Raw genomic sequence first — 18,395 nt, 5'->3', positions numbered from 1 at the left:
ACTAAATGATTAGGAACTGATAATGGAATTAAAAAACCTTTTTTTGTCTAAGTAAATTAATAATAGGTTTTTAAATTTAAAATAATCTACTTAGGGTTAAGTTCATCCACTATTTTAACGAAATAACGTTTATCAAGCTGGCTAACATACTTAGCCGAGATATTCATAAGACCAATTTATATCGAGCTTCAACTGTGTATAAACATTAGAATATGACTAGTTTTCAGCTGTGATGTAATTTTTGGTAAAAAACTATGCCATTTGGTAGTTTGAAATTAATTGTAACATGATGATTTCATGTACAAAATGTACCTTAAAATGATCTTATAGTGTAGCTTTTACACGTTCATTTATTAGCTTAAATTGAAATGTACAATTTATTAAATTTAAAACTTGTACATTTACGTTACGAAAAAGGGTAAATTGTGTAATTAAATATGTTAGGAGTATGTCAAGCCAAGTGTTGCGTAATAGGGCTTTACTAAGGTTGAGTGCAAAAATATCAGATTATTAGCCCGTCTCACCCTCGGAATGTTCTGCGCGGACAGATAAACTTAAAGACAATGGTACAGAAAAAATAACTTAATCTGATCCAAATATTGTCGTTGAAGTTGCATCATCAGGAAATAATTCCTTTCAACGTATATATGAATTTGTTATGCAAAATTTAAAATCTTCAGATAAAACGCTTCTCAATATATCTTACTACACAAAAATATTCTCATTTTCAATCTCATTGACTTTACATTTCATAATAAAACATTAAAAGTATAAAAGCTCCAATGAGCTAAAGAGGATACTTAATCGCAAAATGAAATCAACCCTTGCAAAAAAACTGTTAATATTAACTTTCCGTTTCGTTTTATTCTACAGTACAAGCGTGTAAAAAATATTATAGTATTGTACTCACTTAGTTTATAAATAATATTCATTTCTGTCAATATAATACTCAAAAGTTTTGGTATTATCTTTAACATTTATTATGTTGTATGTAACAAAATGTTAAACACATATAGATATAAAAACTTAGTTAAACATGTGTTAATATAACTAAGCAATAGTTTTTAGGAAATATATAGTTTGTTTCTGTCCCAAATGTTATCTTGGTTTTGTCAAAACCGATATTACAAAAAGAAATCCATAATAGTAAGTGTGTGTGTACGCGCGCGCTTGTGTGTGTGCCAACTGGGTTAAGTAATGTTAGCTACAATTTAAACTATTCATAACTTTAAATGGTAACTTTTTATTTTTTTATTATTTTTTTGTAATTCAAACGTTATAAAAGACTTGAAACGAAGTTTTAAAAGAAGTTAAACAGAGTTATCTCACCTGTAGTTGACTTAACGTAAAGTCCGTACTTCAAAGCAGAACCCTATACTTATCAAATTACGTGTCCTTTAAGAGACGGTTCTCTGACGAAACAGTTAATAGATAGCAGCTCCACCTGATCCGTTTCTCTAAAAGGAGCCGATTTAAGTTTTTCAAATTTAATTAAATTATTGTATTTGCTATTTTTAGTTCCCATGTATAATATTTGGGATTTTAATTTTCAAGGTTCAATAAATACTGTCATACTGCAATATATTTGTGTATATACACTTTATCGTCACTGGATCTACAATTTTGTTTATATTAATGAAAAACGTGGTTTTACAATTTGTGATAACCTAAATTTAATCAAATATTTGTGTGAAAAGTTGATTTCAATACTTAAATATTTTATTTTTTTATATGTATTAGTAAATTATTTTCATTAATGAAAAATATTACTGTTTTAACGGTATTCTACTACAAAATATATATTTGATATCTGTTTAATTTGAAATCATATAATGTTTACATCCACTACTACACTTTATTCTAATTTAAAAATGATACTTACGTATATTATATTCCACTATCTTAACTGAGTCAATTCCCGTATGTTGCAGATATTCACCGGACATCAAAGCAGTGCGCTCGAAAATCAAAGGTATGAGAAAATTTATGGTTAATTTTTTTGTTTCCAACAAATGCATCAAAGTTCAGTTACAATGCATCAGTTAGAATAGAATGCATAGTTTAAAAATCTTAATGGAAAAACAAAATAAATTTTTTTTAGTACGACCTTGGTAATATTGCATTTCCTTTATTAGTTTCGAAAGTGACCTATTGCTCGGCGAGATTGTATTTACGCGCGAGGTGAAGAGGGAAATGGAAAATATCATATAACCCTTCAATATAATTGTTGGGACAATTATTTAACGATATTTCGATCACAATACAAATAAGTTTAAAGATATTTCATAATCTGCATACTATTTATCCAGAAGCAAACATAACACTTGTATTTTATTATTCATGTTGGCCAAAACAAATAACAGAACAACAATGTTGTATGTTGTATTTCCATGTTTAAAAATACCCCACATAATGGAAAACATTGTAATAAAGGCCTTTTGGGAAGTTAAATTGTTCACTAAGAAAATGAAATTATTAAAAAGGAAAAGTTAATGTTTGGGAGACGGATAATTATTTGAGTTAGCTACAAGAGACACGATAACTTTTGCAAATCTCAGCTGTATCGGAAAGTAACAAATATTATAGGTATTGATAAATATTACTAAATATTTTTAAACAGGCAATGCATTTAGTGACCATATGAATTCCTCAAATGCAAAAAGATGTGTAACGTAGGGAGTATTTTATAATAATTTAAAAATAAATACTATAAGCATTTTATTGTATATTGCCCTGATTATCATAAGTTCAATTTAAAACTATTACAGTAATTGATTATCGTTAAGCATTGGATATATACTGTATGTTAATGTTATACATTGTTATTTCCATGTGAAATTAAACATATCTATCACTGAGTTATAGTCTATCAAACGTACAGCAGGATTTTTAAAATGTATCTTATCTATTCTTAAAAAAATATTTATGCTTATCTAAATTCATATTAAACTTTGCATATAGAATATGTTTTTATGGAATCTCATATAATTTTAATAACTGTGACTTTAATAAGACGGATTAAAAACTATTATTATAGTCAATTTAATACATTTCCTTATATACTTTGCCATACATGTATGGGAGTAGTAAAAGTATACTAGTGCATACTTCACCGGAGAGGCCAGACTCTATCACAAAAATGTCACAGAATGCCCTCCCTACATTAATTCAACATGTTTATCTCTTGTCATTGTACAGCTCTGGACAACTTTATTGACTTTTGTTGCTGCATTATAACTTGCCACCTTTTGTAGAGGGCAAACAACAACAAGGAAACTGCCTCTGTCAAATAATACGAGTTTGTTGGATATGTTTTCATTTTTGTTTTTTTGTATCAGACCTTGCTTAAATAGACCAATTAAATGTCTGATATGCATATATAAAGTAGGTTGATATAGTTTAGTAAAGTAATACTAGTTTATGTTACAATATTTGTGTAAACTTTTTACCCCCAAAGTTTTGAAAACTTACGTAACTAATACTAATATATTTAAAATAAAAATGTAATATTGCAATGTTCAGTTAAACATCTAATATTATTGTTTACTCCTTATGCATGCTGTACATGTAGATAGAATTAAAAGTTGGATTGCAGTAAATAAGGTTTAAGTTAAAAAAAATAAATATTTTGTTATTACAGTATGTTACACATTATTGTTAACTTTTAATACTAGTACAGTTTTCATAGTCTTGTATGTAATATATAACTACATGTACAACTATAGGTATTAGTGAAAACAATATTTATATATTACAATCCATATATACAAGAGGCTAAGCCCTCACTCGGCCAATCACAAGCTAGCTCAACACAAATTCTTAAAATTCCCAGAAATTCAGAGCGTTAAAATTCGATAAGGGAATATCTCATGAATTGAATAAAAACATAGAGAATATCTATAAAACTCAAATTTGTGTAGGAGTTTAAGTGGATCGATTTTTCTAAAATCTCGATGTTCTTAAAAGCTGAAATTTTACACTCAACATGCAATTAGGGGTTATTATAAAGATTAACCAAACATTAATAGTTAAAATAAGCTTGCATAGAACCACAAGAAAAACTAAATATTAATTTTTAAAAAACATTCCTAACGTCCTACTATGATGATGTTTGTTACAATATACCTTATACTCCTAACGGAAAAACACATGTTTTTGCAACCATCCATAGGATCTGAAATAAGGTAACAGAGCCGGAAAGTACTATATATATATATATATGTGTGTGTGTGTCTGTGTGTGTATGTCTGTTAAATAAGTTAGTGCTTACGTTATAAGACAACTATAGCGCTGTTCAAAGACATCAGAATAAAAATAAGGCAAAAAGTAGGTTTTGGAATCAATACCTGAATTTTGTGAGTTGAAGGTTTTGATATGTTTCTGGTTCTGTTCAATATAAGGATACACAAATACAAACAGGAAACGCTGATGGGCATTGAAGTTGACTTAAATTAAAATCTGTACGGACAATGTATTTGAAGACTCTCTCTCTCTCTCTCTCTCTCTCTCTCTGTGTGTGTGTGTGTGTGTTTATTATATTAGCTTACATTAGATTCAGATCTAAAAATGTACCTAAATTCTAAATTATATAGTATCTTTTTTTACTAATTACACTTTATTTAGATATCAAAATTTATATTTACATTTAGGAAGTTTTATTATTGCTTCTTTTCATATTAGCTGAGTACCTTAACCTCAAAATCCTTTAATTTCTTCATTAAATTTCACCTTAGAGTTTCGTGATACGTTATTTTCTGAATGTTCCCTAGATTTTTATGAAGTCTACAAGCCTCTGAGTTTTAGTTTATCATTTTTGGAGAAATGACGAAAGTAATAAAGGAGAGGCCACATTTCGTTATCCCTATAATCTAGTTTTGTTTAATTTATTTCGTACATCACTACGTATTTCTATGCATTTAGAAAATATATAGTTTAAAAAATATGTTTTGCTATATTGATACCGATAGATAAAGATACATGTTTGCTCCCAAATGGCTTTTGCACAGGTTTTATAGATAATAGACAATATTAGGTATTAATTCATTCTTATTTGCTCCAAATTAAAAATCATAAACACTATAAAGATATGGTTTGTTTAAGACAGCTTTGTATTATTTCAATACTGCTTTTACAATGTCTAGTTCCCAATTCGTTGTCAATAAGCAGTAAAGGTTGACTATGATCCAAAGAGAAAAAAGTTACTTTGTTTTCTCTCTGAGGTAAAATGAACCAGCGTTATACAACATCCATACAAATTTACTAGCTCTTGTTTATTCACCAAAATTTTCTCCCTCTCAAAACAAGAGATCGAGATAAAATAAGTGATTCAGAAAAAGCAAACACTTCATTTTGTGAGGAAAACGAAATTAGCATCTGTACCTATGATATTCCGGTAACATTATTACCATATAATACAAGACTTTAGCGACTGGAGTTACAATCATAAAAACTGACAACAACTTCTCTTACCATAAATAATTCCTTTTCATTAGTCAAAGATTCACTTCTATGTAGAATGTATTACATGATTGTTTTTGTTTGCACAGATCATAGCAATACAATTATATGACAAAAATTTAATACAAATATTACTCACAATGAATCTGTTTTGGTACACCTTAATTAAATTATATATCTGGAAATATTTAATACTTTTCGGAAGAATGTTTCTATATTTCCCAGTAAATGTTTCATTTGAATTCTTTTATTTTAATTTTATCTTTTCAAAGTAAAAAGTCTTTGGACTATGTGAGAATATAGCTAGTTGTATAGAAATTTGAGTATATATTTTTAAAACTTAGAACTTTAGAAAAAATTACATATTAATGTTAAACAATATTTAAGACCTTTCAATCATATGAGTGTCAGCAATTAAAATTTATTTTATGTTTCTATAAATTCTATAGCTCACTAGATGTTCCCATAGACCCAAATACAAAATAATGTAAAATATAGTTACATACAAAAAGAAAAAAGAAATTAGAGTGGAACTAAAGAAGAATATAGAATAAACACAACGATGTTATATAGAGCTACATTTCGTGGTGTACTTAAGAGAGTTTGCAAAAGTTAAAGTAAATATCAAAATTATAACAGGGACCAAGGGGTTTAGTCTAATTTACTCATTCTTTTCTAGTTCTTTGTTCTTTTTGTTCTCATTGTTGCCAAACATGACTTGCTAACGAATACTGCACTATACTGTACCATTTATAAATAAAGCATTTATAAGCGTTTAATAGAGTAATATAATAAGTAACAATATTGTATTCACTTGGTACACAAATTAAGTTAAAACTCAAAACACAATATTGCTTTTGGCCACAATAAAATATTATGATTTCTTTTGTATTTAAAAAATATCATTTATATGTATATATATATATATATATATATATATATATATATATATATATATATAGTAAATTTTGTTCAATCCTAATAATATTACGACTCCTCATTGGAGACCATATTGTATAAACATGTGCAGTAATGGAGACACTGAAATGTAGATTTTGGCTGATACTATATTATGTAATTTTATGCATATTATCTAAGTAATAACGCAATGAATATACATCAAACTTGTTTCAAAACTTTTTAAGGTCCCTAAAAGATATATTATAATCTAAAGCCACTTTTTATTTAAATTCAATCGGTGCCATTTTTGGGCTATTGTCAATAGTAATAAAATATTACACTTTTTTCATAGATAAAACATGAATATATATATATATATATATATATATATATATATATATAATATAGGTAGTACTTATAATAATTATATATTATTTTATCATTTTTCTTATATTCTAAAAACTCAATTTGTATTAAAAGATTTTATTTAAAAATTATGGTTTTCTATATTTTCACGTCTCCAAAACAGGCGTAATTTTGAAGTCAGAAAGTAATAATGAATGAAACTTTCACGCTTGCATATGGATCCTGAAAAGGTGTTTTTACCAGTTTAAGTAGTAGCGAAATAAAGAGTGATGAAAGATAACCGTAATATATTGCCCTCGAAGCGGAAACTCACGACGGAATAATTCAGGAACCTCTCCCATTCCCTCAATCTACGTATTTTTATTTACGTTTTACGTTTAACTTTTCCCAGTGTTTCCATATATATTTCAAAGAGAAGACTTTCTGTATCTACACTGTAACATATTTTAATGTACAAGTGCTTGTAATATAAAAATTTTAATCATTTTCATACAACATTATATAAATGAAAATTAATTGAAATTTGCTATTAAAATATTCCTAGGTGTGAGCACATCTTCTGTGAAATGTTTGTAGAAAAACGATATTTTGTGAAGTTTAAATATTTTTCTCTCATATATATTTACATACAGACCTTAATGTTAGTTATCTAGGTTTACATATGGTTATTTACCTTATAGCTTTCCCAACACTTACATATATATTGCAAAGAGACGGATTTTTACATCGACAATATAACATATAAAACACAATCCTTGAAGTAGACACATCTTTTCACACATACTTGACCTTAAATGCTCAAAAACTCAAAATTTTTCTCTCAGGGAAAATAAAGCAATTGGTCTATTTGTACGGGATGGCTGTTTAACTAAAGTAATGTAATTTTTATATTTTTGAAATCATGAATAGTTCTAGTTATAATTCTAACCACAGTTCAGGTTTAATTTGCATAACTGTGAATCCTTTAAAATGAATTCAACCAAAGCCTTTGACTACGTGCACCAAGAAATACTGTTGGACCAGTTGGAGAAATGTAGCATTCGAGGTCTCCTGTATTTATAGATCGGTTCTAACCTTAAGGATCGACGTCAGTACGTGGAGATTCCAAAGGTCTTAAAAAATAAAACAGCCGACGGTGTTCCTTAGGGTTCTGTCCTCGGCCCTCTCATGTTTTTGATTTATTTCGGTGGATTGAATTCAGTTATCCAGCATGGAAAATTGGTTCAATATTCCAATGAAACGACTCTTTGTTTTAAAATTAAATTAATACAAGAATCGAAAATCACCTCTCTCATGGAATTGAACACATGCATTCAGTATTTCACTGAAATGAATCTGAAAACAAATAAGTCAAAACCAATTGTAGTAAACTTCGACCTTCATCAGCATGATCGAGTGGTGTGTCCGACCATACTTATGGATGACAACCTTCTCGAAGAAAATAATTCCACAAAGTTTTTGGGAATGATTCTGGACGATGGACCGACCTGGAGCGATCATGGTGACATGGTCTGTGCTTGAGTTACCTCAGGTAATTATGCTCTGCGCAATCTAGCAAATTTTTGTTCCCTAGAAGTTTTAAGAATGGCCTAATACATCCTCATTTTGCGCATTGAAGACTTTGGGAAAGTTGTGTAAAAAACCAAATGGAGCGCGTTTTTAGACTCCAGAAAAAAGCTGTCAGAATCATTGAAAATTTGAATTACAGAGACTCGTGTAGGGAATCTATCTGAGAGTTGAGATTGCTGACTTTGACATGTCTCTATAGTTTTGAGCTGATCATGTACTGCAGATCAACGTGCACCTTGATCCGTGGCAGGAACCTTCATCAATATAACACTACAGACAGGGACAACTTTCGAACTCATCTACGTAGATTGACATTAGCGCAACATCTACCGCAAGAAGTTGGTGTCAGATTAATCAACAAGCTTCCTGAATAAATCAAAATATCCAATAATCAAAATCAATTTAAAACGCCTCCCAAACTCCTTTTGTCCAAGGCTTTCTTCTCTGTTGATGAATTCATAATAAGCCGCTGGAATGTTTGAGAGTGCTGGATCAGAGGTAAATGCGATTGTGTCTTGAATGATTGTATGAATTGTGAGTATGAGATTGTGTGAATGTGTAGATGAAATCGTTTAAATTGACTTAGACTGTAGGCGATTGCGATACGATATAAAAATTGTTAAAAGAATGCGATAAAGAGATTATGATTACGCCCATTTTGTTTAAATTCATTACTCTCATTTTACGATTACGAGCATAAAGCATTTAAGTGTCTAGTACCATGAAGGTAGGTCTACAATGGAAGTAATTTCAAATAAGGTTTTACCATTGATAGTAAGAGTTACACAGTAGCCAACCCATCCCATTCTATAATTTACACACGGTAAAAGTAAGGCCACTTCCACGTTACTTGCAATATGTGCCACACAATGCAGATGATAAATTTACACATACGGTATTCGTGGGAATACTGCTACGGTAGCGTTGATAACTGCTCTGGAATTGCAACAAACATAACTCACTGCAACCGACATCCAACTTTGGAAGTTTTACTGTCCTCTCGGGAGAAAGATAACCACTTCTATGTACTGCCCACCACCCTCTCGTTCTGCGGCTACAAACGTGTCAGAGTTGTTATTTGTGAGAAATAACAGCCCCCACTAGTGAATGTTTTATATCGTGCAACTCCAAATAATTAAACATGACCATTAATAGGAAACGTTTTATATATCTTTTCTTATAAAGCTGTAGCCTTTACAAAGATATTTTCACAGGTTCTCTTTTGCAAATACTATATTTTGCAAATAGGACTTATACATATTTTCTGTTTAATATTTCCGTAGTCCAATTATATATATATTCGTATATATATATATATATATGTACAAATAAAAAGAAATAGAAAAAATGTATTGGTAAGCGCAAATCTTGATAACCGCTGGACCAATTCGGTTAATTCTTTTTGTAAAATTCCCTTTTAAATCCAAGCAAGCTTTTTATGAAGAAAAAGGTAAGAAAAGTTGCTTGGAATATTTTTGAATTAAGAACAAATTGTACTTTTTACGTTTTATGATTCAAATTAAATTGGCACTAAACAGCTGTTGACCTTCGGCTATAGTTCGATAAAGTTTATGAAAAATCTGTTTACATTTAAATTTTATCAAATATAAGTAAACAGTGCTTGATAGGTAGTGTAATGCAGATAGTAAATAAAACATTAATATATACATTTTACTACAGATTGCGCCAGTGACGAACTAAAATTATATACTGCCTTAAGTCCTGTATTTAAAACTAACGTTAATGTACAAAGTTATGAATGTTTTCATATAAGTTACTTTAAACTGGTGGGCTTCCTTGACATTATGATATTACATTTTTAAAATGGCTTATGGAAAAACATAGAAATGAATACTAACATGCCTAAACGATTCATTCCTTCCCTGGCTACATTCCAAAAACCAAGTGTAACACAAAACACAAATAACGATTATTTTTTAATGTTGCATAACCTTGACAAAGGATTTTCCTCTTATACCGAAAGTACATAAGAAGTAGGTAGGACATCCCCCTAGGTCGTAATAGGTTTTTCAGTCCTACTTCTTCATCAGGACAAGGTAAACTGAACTATGTGAACACGAGTTTGACCAAAATAGATTTCCGAGAACTATATAATCGAACGTAAATAGTATTTTGATCGCGGCAATATGGCAATCTAAACTGTGCGTAGTAGGTAAGTGAATTTAAACGGTCTTAAGTAGGCACTTTTTAAACGAAGTAGGCATCTCGGTCCTACGTTAGTATATATGAGCCGGTGAGAGGAAAAGTGGTCTAAGTCAATTTTTTTTTTTTAATTTGAGATTATTTGTGTAACATATTGTTTGTAAGTCATTCTATCACATGCAAAAGTGATCCAAGTCAAATCCTGTTTTTTTTCTGATTTAGATGGCAGTGAATAATCATTGGCCAACGGAATAGGTGAAATACTGAAAGCAAAAGTGGTACAAGTCTGACTTATACCACTTTTCCATGAAGGTGCTTGACTTACTTCACTTTTCCATGTGGTGTGTCTTGTTATGTGCTTTTTCTTCCTCTGCAGACTTAACACAATGATAGTTTTGAATTTTTGCTCAAATAGTTTATTTAAACGAAACCAGTATGGAAAGTGAATCTGAAGATTCAACTCCTTCAATTCTATTGGATTCAGGATCAGAATACATTCCATCTGATGCTGAAAGTATAGGTAACTATGCTTTCTAATCTATCTCTAACCTCACTTTTTATAACCTCAATAGGCAATAGGCCTACTTATTGTATTTTGAATATTACTTGGCCTGTAATATTATTGTACTTTAAAAGAGATTATTTATAGTGGATTGAGAATTCCAATTGTCTAGCAAAGTCAGAAAATTAACCTTAGCTTGGGCCTATCACTAAGTTAGTGGGCTGTTGTTTACACAAGCAGAGATAGGCCATGCCTATGCCTATCTCTGCATATGAGATTAGGCCCATGATTTTGGGCAGATGCGAATAGGCCATACAATATTAGGATATAATTACCATCCAATTATACTGCCAAATCCTAATTTGAGTTTATTTTTTTAGATCATGAAAACGCAGGCGCAGCGATACCACAGAACATCTCTTCTGTCAGTGAAAAGTCAGGTGCGGATATTTCATAATTATTTTTTATTATCTCTTCTTATACATTAATCAACATAAAAACTGTTATATTGCAGATTGTGCTGTAGTATTGGTAATAATAAAAAGATAAGGTTTAAAATACTCAAATAGCCAATACAATGTTTACATTTTGAGTTGTCCGTAGATGTCAGCCTACCTGGCGAAAGGCCTCACAAATTTTAAAACATTGTATTGGTTATTTGAGTAGCCTATTTAAAATCTTATCTTTAGAAAAACTGTTATCCCAAAGTGTGTAGCTATTCCAAAGCTATGAGATAAAGTACGTGATAAACCACCTATAATAGCTCGAAAACTAACATATTTAGTTTCTTTTAGTTGAAATACTATTGTTGGCCTACAAAGAATTTGTTTTGTTACAGAACACAATATCGCAGTTGTTGCTGATGCCAAAAACAAGGAAAACGTAAAAGGAATATTAACAAAAAAACAGAGCGGAAAATGAAACGTGCTTATGGGAAGGAGTATTTCACAGCAAAAGGCAAAAAGGTGGCGCAAAAAATATTCGTAAATTAACCATGGTCAGCCTTCTTGCAGAAATAAAATGCAATGAATTGGTAGCCGAAGAAGAAAGGAAGATTTTAATTCCAGAAGTTTTTACGATATGGCCAGTTTTCAAGCACAAAATGCTCTTATATTTGTGGACTTTGCCAGCAGTCAACACCGATTACTCATCGAATAAGAGATGGCTCTAGAGGAATAAAAATCGAACAGTAAGGTACCACTTACAATTACCTACCAAAAACGTTAAAGTGTGCAAGCAGTATTTTTTAGGTACATTTCAAAATCTCAAACGGAAGAGCCTTCTAGAGCCCTCAAAAAAGGTTACAGATGGAAAAGAGCCGGGTAGCGATTTAAGGGGGAAGAAGCAGGTTATCTGTTAAAACAAAACCGATTGAAGGTAGACTGAAAATACTCAGAGATCATATTTCTTCATTTCCCTCGTATGAATCACATTATACAAGAAGTCACAATCCGAACCGCAAGTATTTACCAGAATCTCTTAACATTAGAGAGATGTACAATCTGTACAAGAATCATTGCTATACTTTGAACACACAACCTCTATCAGAGTCAATGTACAGAAAAGTGTTCAATTTTGAATTCAATTTGCACTTTCCATCAGCCTCACAAGGATACGTGTGTGAAATGTGACACGTTCAAAATGAAACTAGCTATAGCTGAAGATGAAGAAAGAAAAGAGAAATATTGAACGTATGAAGGAAATACATTTGAGAAAAGCAGACCTTGCAAGGGAGAAAACTAGACGCAGCGAAAGAAGAATCCAAGAACAATTCCAACGTTTTATTCATTTACTTTTGATCTTCAGAAGGCGTTAAGCTTTTTCCAAATTTGACATGTTCAATTGCATACTACAAAAGAAACATGTATGTGTACAATCTGGGCTGTCATCAGCTAGCAGATAGTTCAGCTTTCATGTATGTTTGGAATGAAGTTGAAGGTTCCCGAGGATCTCAAGAGGTTGCTTCTTGTATTACAGAGCACTTAAGTCACAATGTTTCCAATGATGTTAGTCATGTAATAATGTTCAGCGATAGCTGTGGTGGGCAAAAACACCGCAACATCAAGCTTGCTCTCACCATGATGCAGTTTATTTCAACAAGAGAATTTGTAAAATTCAGACAGTAGATCACTAAAATTTATGGTCAGGACATCGGACACTCATTTCTGCCTAATGACGCAGATTTTGGCATTATAGAACAAGTATTCTAAAGGAAAAAACAATGTACTCTCCTCGTGATTGGTACGATACCATAACAAAGTCAAAGAAAGAAGAAGCCCTTTGTGGTTAAAATCATGAACCGAGAAGACTTTAATTCCACTCAGGCCGCTCGAAAGATCAATTACTAGAAGAAAAAACAATGTAGATAAACACAAAGTATCTTGGTTTAGTATCCCAATGGGTTTGGGGATGTTAGGGACCAAACCCTTCAAGATCTTTTTACAAAGAGACACACTGAATGATGACATTCCCTTATTGATTGTCTTGACATCACCCCAGCAAAAAAAAGGAAGGCGAATGGTATCCCTCGCAAGTATCACAACTGAAGCTCTGTACTCGTCACCTCGTCCGGTTACAGCAGCGAAGAAGAAGGACATGATGGATCTCCTAGCCTTCATTCCTCCCATCCACCATAGTTTCTACACAGACCTGACAGTTGGAAATCAGCCTGAAGGAATTGACGACACCCCCATCATCGATCGTTGCAGTGAATCAGAATCCGATGATGAAAAGGACTAAAGGATAGGCTAACTTATCATTGTTCAATGTTTTTGTAGCTAACTAATGGCAAAATAAATGAGTTCTTTCAGTTTCTTACATTGTCAAACAATTATTTTACCCGAAATATGTTTTGGAAAAGTGGTACAAGTCAATTTTTGAAAAAAACTGCAAATTTTTACTAATCGATTGCATTCATTAAGTACATATTTTGATATATGAAATGAATAAATCAGGATATGAGTAACAAAATTTTTTCATAGAGGAAAAAGCTATTATGATGAATAGATTTATAGTACTCCTTTTAGTAAACCCTTCAGAATCTCAAAACTATAAAAAAGTGACTTGTACCACTTTTCCTCTCACTGGCTCATATATATATATATATATATATAATATATATATATATATATATATATATATATATATATGTTATATCTTATATATATAAAAATCTTGAGTCACGATGTATGTTGGCAATAAACTCCAAAACGACTGAACCAATTTCAATCAAATTTCACATGTATCCGTAATTTAGTCTAACTTAGAAGATAGGATAGTTATTATCTGAATTATTCGCTTAATGTGTCGTGAATATAAACGAATAAAAAATGAAGAAAAGTTTTCAAAGCGCCTGCACATTATAGCCTGCAATTACGAGATAGATACGTATATTAAACAGTGAAACACTATTTGAAGGCGCTAAGTTATGACGTATAATTGTCTAAACAAAATTTTTGGTTGAACTTAAAGGTAGAGTGGTAGAATACATTATGCATGTACAATACATTTTTGACATATTTTCTTGATCGTGACATCAAGGTAAAATCTACATCGGGGTTGGAAAATTATATAATTTACTTCAACCAGAAATGCTCATACGCGGGCAAAACTTACGAAAGCGTGCGAAGCCGCGGGACATATATCATCATCAAAATTCGGTCCAGTCGTTTAGGAGTTCAGTCACTTACACACGAACACAAGATATATATATTTTGTCCGTGTGTTGAAGGGGATTCGAGAATGGTTTATATTCACAATTTGGTCCTATTTAAAATAAGTCTATTTAATTACATTTTTTATTTACAAATTGTTGTTGCTATTGGAGTGTTTTTACATTGGATTCGGCAGATTGCGCTACGACACGTAATATAAATTTAACTGATACTTAACATCTGTTAAACACTTTCAGCTGAAGTTCATCAAAGAGGCAGAAACATGCGTTTACATTTAAATTTTAGTGTATGGCCTTTTTACTATAGTTATTGAAAAGCAAATGGAGATAACATACTCTTGCCTAATACTTTAAGCATATACACCCCTAATACATATTTAGTGATCGGTAAAAATATCAAAAAGACTTAATCATCAAAATTTAACCTAAGTTAGAACCCGAAACCAACATATGAGACAGTTGTTTTGGTTAGTGCAACAGCATAAAGCAATTGTGGAACTGTAAATAGATTAGACCGGGGGTGAATTTAAACGACCAGACAGACTCATATCGACCGCAGCAACTTTTTAGTTGGACGATACACTTTCGTCATTGGGTAAAATGTGGGGGGGGGGGGGGGTGGGGGGGGGGGGGGGTGGGGGGGGGGGGGGGTGGGGGGGGGGGGGGGTGGGGGGGGGGGGGGGTGGGGGGGGGGGGGGGTGAGAATATCATATATTCATTGATAGAAAAGGACTATCAGACAAATAAACAGACAAATAAAATACACAAACTAACAGACAGTTTTATATACAATCAGGCAGACGATAATATAGACAGAGAGACAGAGAACCGGATGGACAAAGATATATAGTAGTTTATGAGAAACTCCTGTGACAGGCTTCACCATCGCTTAATCAATAATAATTTAGTTTATTAGGATTAATTTAATTTGTTTTACATTATTTTGAATCTTTTAGAATATAAATATTAAAACTTATTCAAAAACTTTTTAAATAAACACTCTCAAAGGATTTGATTGTACATCAGGTGACACAAATTGCTTATTGCCATAAAAAGCTATATTTTCACCGTACTATATAATGGGAAAGCAACTAATAGATCATAACTAACACAGAATTTACATTCATAGACACTATATTATATTATACATAATAATTTATTGAGAAACTTGTACTAGACTTTTGGCTACTCCGCTTCATTATTTTTGCCACATTTGTTATTTTCATGGATATTCTCGGAATATAAGTTTCGTTGAGGAAACCGTAGGAAAATTATTTCAACATTAACACAACACTCTATTATGGATCGTTAGGCTATGTTATATAAAAAGGTAGAAGTACCCCACACCACCTGTCGTGTAACAAGCATATCTACATTTGTTACTGTAGCACAAGTTAAAATGTCATATGATTGTACTTCGTGTGTTTGAAAATGTTTATTTTTCTTTGATTATCCCGTTTAGCAATGCAAGAATTTTCAATGACACTGAGTAAAGTGACATGCACTATCACTGAACCCGGTTATGCATAAATATAAATCAATCTTTATGCAAAATTTCACGCCGTAGTTTACTTTCCTCCGAGATATTGATTGGACAGCCAGAGAGGCAGGTAAACATAAATAACAGTTTTACAGTAGGCCTACCTCGAATGCTAGGCTCAGTTAACGCAGAGCCAATGGTCTTGCTTGTCACTGCTAAATAATCCAAAACAGGACGTAGGCACAATATTACTATGAGCTTACTATGTGTATTATGTCTGTCACATTTCATAAACTTGTTAAGCAACAATGAATATTTGCTTAGGGTTACTGATTGCAATAATAGACAGAACAATCTCAGTCCATTGTTTGAGGATTTCGTCTTTCACAACAATCAATCATTCACATTGACATTACTCAGTAGCATATTACTGTCTTGTAATGCTTCACCACAGGACATCTGAAAACGTAGCATCTATTGTTGATTGTAACTCTTTTTTTCTCCATTGGTTTAATATTTTTTTATTAATATTGGGGTATAACTTGTATATTCCCTTTAAATACATTTAGTTTAAGATAGATTATTTAATAATATATTGCACCTTTAGGAATTTTTCACTGTTTATTTCATTATATATTTAAGTGCCATATTTTACTTAGAGTATAGGTGTATTACGGTAAGATGCATTGTAATGTAGAAAATAATAATAATTTTATATTTTTACACCTTTTTGATTTTTCATTTCAAACACAACCAAAGCGGGACCGACGATAGATTCATTTCTTAGATATAACGTCAAAGAAACCCGGATTTGGTGCATATAAATGCAAATTGGCTCATTAACTGTATGACCAGAACTGCAAGGTTTTGCACACCTGGTAAAGAGATTACATTTTTAATTAGAAACGTACTCCTCTATATTATGTATTATCAACAATGGCCAATTATCTAAAAGTCTTATCTCGCATAAGCATTTACTAAAAATTATTATTTCTCTATCTCGTTTGGATTATGCCCTATAGTTTTGTTGTGTGTAATTTTTAATTAAAATGCATATCAAAATATAGAACTTACGTATTTTTTAAACGCTTTATGCAAATGTTACAACTACACACACACACACACACACACACACACACACACACACACACACACACACACACACACACACACACAATATATATATATATATAATTACTGAATATTAAAGCTCGTAAAACCATACTAAGTATACACTATATAAATGTACTTGCCTAATGCGTAGTTTAGAGGGTACATTGGTCATAGCAAGATAACCAGGTCAAGCAACGTCGAGCGTGGATGCTGCTTGGATAGATGCCCGTTGAGCGAGACTGTTTAAGCAAGAAGTCCGCCTGCCCGGCAGTTGGTGGTGGTTCGGATATCACTTTTAAGCCGTTGGTCCTCGGGTTAAATGTTACAGAGGGATTCTTAGACCTAACTCAGCTTTGTAAAATAAGATACCTTTACTTTTTTTATTTTACTTTTATAAAATGAGCTATACTTCATAAAATTATCTAAACAATATTGGTTCTTTTAAACCAAGCTAACATAGCAGCAGTAACGCAGATATACTGGGAATGATTAATTAAATGCGAATTTTGAGTTTAGATCCAGTTCACCTTCCTCTTATGTGCAGCATCTGAAATTTGATGATGTTGCAGACTTGCCGGTTTAAATCTGGAATCATGTTCGTGTGAATGGATCTAAAAATAGTCGCCAAAGAAGAATGTAGAAGCTCTAAACGATCCCTAGACATCGTTTTGACATCTGATATAAAAGGACTACAAAATGGAGAATAATCTAGGTGAAGATGTGTTATAATATTTTTATCAGTGCACTACGATGTTGACTAACATGACCCCCAAGTAACGTTGGAGCAACCGGGACTCCTACAAATAACGCAGATACAGTGGGAATGGATCCCTTTAGACAAACATGACTCTATGTTTCAGGACCTAAAAACTGAGAAGAGTAAGGTGAACTGGAGCTAAACACAACATTCGCATAGCAGCAGTATCATAAAACAATGGTACTTACGTAACATGCAACAGTACGAGTACTCAGTGTAAAACCGTAAACAAAATACAATCCCACAAATCCGGCTCAACAATCCCGTAATGCATGTAACTGCTTCCCACTCCATTCGACAACGTAACACTATTTGATCATGGCTTTAATTCTATAGACACATAGGCATTTAATACAAGGTGATGTAAAGATAACGCAGGTAAATTATTCAAGTAAGTTTATTTTAATCACATAAT

The sequence above is a fragment of the Homalodisca vitripennis genome, chromosome 7 (genome assembly GCF_021130785.1).
Source record: "Homalodisca vitripennis isolate AUS2020 chromosome 7, UT_GWSS_2.1, whole genome shotgun sequence".
NCBI classification, from domain to species: Eukaryota; Metazoa; Arthropoda; class Insecta; order Hemiptera; family Cicadellidae; genus Homalodisca; species Homalodisca vitripennis.
The sequence above is the reverse complement of the archived record's forward strand: the minus strand, read 5'-3'. Positions refer to the sequence as shown.